Source organism: Aulostomus chinensis, chromosome 8, assembly GCF_037954235.1.
Source record: "Aulostomus chinensis isolate RoL2024-O1b breed Wild chromosome 8, RoL_Achi_v1.0, whole genome shotgun sequence".
Taxonomy (NCBI): domain Eukaryota; kingdom Metazoa; phylum Chordata; class Actinopteri; order Syngnathiformes; family Aulostomidae; genus Aulostomus; species Aulostomus chinensis.
Genome location: NC_141327.1, coordinates 25,208,223 through 25,211,506, shown reverse-complemented (window position 1 = coordinate 25,211,506; position 3,284 = coordinate 25,208,223).

Here is a 3,284-nt window from a genome sequence, read left to right as displayed (position 1 = left end):
TACATTATGCAGCAGCCCATGAAAGAGTCTTTTCAGAATTAAAAAAAAAGAAAGAAAGAATGAAAGACAGAAACAAGTTATTTGCATTCCGTTTCCATTAATGATTTTGTGTGATAGAGTGAAAGGCGGTATGAGGTTTATTGTTGGTGTGTGTGTGTGTGTGTGTGTGTGTGTGTGTGTGTGTGTGTTTGTGTGTGTGTGTGTGTGTGTGTGTGTGTGTGTGTCTCGGAGCTGGGGGAAGGGAATGATCTTGATGAAGGGCTTGCAACTATTTTAGAAAACTAATGCAGTGTGTGTGTGTGTGTGTGAGTGTGTGTGTGTGTGTCACTGTTGAAAGGGTACCTGCTTAGCATGCAGTCCATACACACACGCCCACCGCAGTGATTTGTGTTCATTATTACATCTGAATTTTGTTTCTCGATAACGAAAAAAAAAAAAAATCCAGTAATCACAAAAAAAAAATCCACAACAGAGTTGGACTTTTGATAAATCAACACAACAGAATAATTAAAACCCACTCAGCCACTGCTAAACTTTAAATATCAAGCGCCAACCCCCCCCCCCCCCCAGAAAAAAAGAAAGGAAATAAAAAGAAAGCTGCGTCTCTTTACAAAACCCCATTTTATGGTCAGAAACAGAACATGCAGAGCAGAATTATGCCATCTTTCATCTGCCTGCACCTGCTGCAGTCGTTAGTTCAGTCGAGCATGGCGGGATCAGCACAGAGGACCCCTGAATGGCCGCTGAATAATTGACCGGCCTCTTTTGTCTCTTTCATTTGGTTTAGCATATGCTGACGACGGACACGCCATGAAAATTTGATGTGAAAATGTACATCATGAAGTTGTTTTTTTTTTGTTTGTTTGTTTGTTTGTTTTTCTGTTGCTGACTCTGACGCGTGATCTACGTCAGAGCACCGTGGCGGGATGTGATATTCACTGGTGCTGATGGAGAGTTCGTCTTTTGCTAAACTGTTTTAAACAAAAGCAAAACTTCTCAGCTGTCAAATTGATATTTGTAGTTTTTGGACTGTTGATCGGTCAAAATTAGGCATTCAAAGATGCTCCCCTGAGCTCTGAAGTCTTGATTGAGTTTTGTCGAGATTCATCCGCACACAACACAAGATGAGCGGACGTTGTTTATCTGACACGGGTATGTTGAAAAATATTCATTTAATAGATGAGGAGCCTAAAAGAGGCCTTTCGCTTGAATGCAGGGTGTCAAAAACAAGCCTCACCCCATGGCTGCTCCTGCTGTCTTCTCTCTCTCCAGGGTCCGCAGCGTCTCTGGTGTTTGACCCTCACAGCGTCTTCATCGAAACCTAGAAACAGAAGGAGGAAGGGGAGGTCAGAGTTACTCCCGACAGCCGCACGTCTAACAGCTCCTGAGCGGTTCCGTTCATTTAGCCTCACAGATAACGTGGACTCTTGCCTGTAGGCTGTGTTTACATGCTAATCCCAGTGTGTTCCTCCATTGATCTCTCACCCATAATCCCTGTCAGTGTAGTAGGGGGAGTGCCTGCATGTTCTAAACGTGGTTGTACGCGGTTTCAAAAATTCACCTGCTTGTTAAAGGTCAAAGTAGAGCGGGGAAAAGAATCAGGAGTGACACTGCGTCCTTTGACAGGAGGAAGGTCATCGCGGGGACAAGAACGCTACAGGTGTTCCAAAGCTGGGGTGAATCTACAAGGTGAAAGTTTTATATATGAGGATTATCCTGTACATCGATACTGAGAGGGTGAGGATATGAAAATCCCAGAGTTCCCACAAACCAACAAGAAAACAGAACTCACTCTTTCTAGGGATGATGGCTACAGCCTTCTTCCCCCTGAAGAAACAGTCGCCATCTGCCTGAAACCGGTGAAAAAACACTGCATTTATCCACCAGAAGTCACAGAAGAAGAAGTAGTAGCCGCAGAGGAGTACTACAACCCGCAGCAGTACCCGAGTGAAAGTAAAGGATCCTACTCTTGAGGTTGAGCTGCAGGATAAGGAGGATTGAGAGGAGCATAATCCCTCGCACATGGCTACAGCAACTTTGATCTACAGATAAACGTGTCGGGTCACCAGCCATTTGACATCTCATGTGTACTACCGCTCATAAACAGTAGTACACATACTACTGCAGTAGTCCATACTCACACCAGTCCGTGCCAGCATCAACAGTGGAATATAACGGAGTGTATTTCGGGTTCTGTTTTGTTTGTTTTTCCAGACATTTGTCCTCAGCTACATCTCAGAGGGGCGTGTACTTTTACTTCACGACTTCATTCTGACAGCCAAAGTTAGTAGCTACTTTACACACGAGTCTTTTTTTAAACCAAGTATTACAGTTACTGGGCTGCACGGTGGTGCAGTGGTCAGCACTGTGGCCTCACAGCAAGAAGGTTCCGGGTTCGAGTCCCGGCTTGGGCACGGGACAGTGACAGTAAAGCGGTGTCTCAGAGCTTTGTACAAATTAGAAAAAGGCCACTCTGAGTTCTGATACCACAAGACAGCGGAGGTATCAGAACTCAGAGTGGCCTTTTTCTAATTTGTACAAAGCTCTGAGACACCGCTTTACTGTCACTGTTACTGTAGACAAACAAAATGTTATCCTGACACCGCAAAGAGAAATAAAGTGAAAGTATTGACTTAAGCTAAGTCCAGGTAAAGATGAATGCCCACAAACCAAACGTACTCTGCTGCCCTCTGGTGGTTCAGAGGGAGAACACTCCAACCAGCCTGTCAGGTGTGCTCACTTCTGTCTCACTTCTTCAAGGCATTCTCACCACAAATGTATCGCCAAAGTATCCAAACCAACCTATTTTTTTTTGGGGGGGGGGGGTAATCTGGTCTCTCTGCTTGATGATGTAATATAATTGACAAGATTACATCATTGTGTCAGCAGCATGTTTCTGTGGGCGGAGCTAGATTAACTACAGGAAGAAGGAAGAAAAGTTCTGATAAACAAATCAGTTTTTATTGAATCTTTGATTTTTTTAGAGACAACCCCCCCCCCCCCAGCATTTATTGAAATGAATCTATGAGAGGGTGAAATCACCACATTATGACTTACACACTTGAATGGCCAAGTAGAGGTATTTTTGTGGGCAAAGAGATTGTTTTTATTATTAAGAAGTGGCGATACAACTTGTTCCCCTCAATCTAACAAGATAGAACTCATACAAAAATGTTTATGAAAACTGAAGGGAATAACTTACATCTTATGACTTAAAAAATACCTAAACTGAACAGAACTAAACTAAACTCAGTATCTCTCTTCATGGCAACTCCAGGGCTCGG